We start from the raw sequence: 244 nt of genomic DNA, 5'->3' as shown, positions 1-244 counted from the left end.
ACCACGGCAGCCTGCTCTTCCCTGCGGGATGGCATCAGCCTCAGCGGGAGCCGTGACCCCCCTCCTCGGCATGGAATGGGGTCATTTCCCAAGCCCACCCCCCACCGTGACCCAGGGGCAGGGTGCAAACCCCACAGATTTCGGCAGCTGGGCTGGGGCTGCAGTGACTGGGGCCACGTCCCCCCGGTGTGTCCCTCAGCCCCCAGAGGGGCTCAATTTCCCTAACTAGAGGGGTTCAAGGGGG

General features: G+C 66.8%; 1 protein-coding gene across 1 annotated transcript in view; it reads right to left on the bottom strand.

Moving 5' to 3' along the window:
• Positions 1-244, bottom strand: part of SPAG5 (sperm associated antigen 5) — a gene marked incomplete at both ends in the record, with an annotated part of 6,646 nt that overhangs the window by 2,778 nt on the left and 3,624 nt on the right.

The sequence above is a fragment of the Eurypyga helias genome, unplaced genomic scaffold (genome assembly GCF_000690775.1).
Source record: "Eurypyga helias isolate BGI_N326 unplaced genomic scaffold, ASM69077v1 scaffold20887, whole genome shotgun sequence".
Lineage (NCBI taxonomy): Eukaryota > Metazoa > Chordata > Aves > Eurypygiformes > Eurypygidae > Eurypyga > Eurypyga helias.
This window is presented reverse-complemented; position numbering and strand designations above follow the sequence as displayed.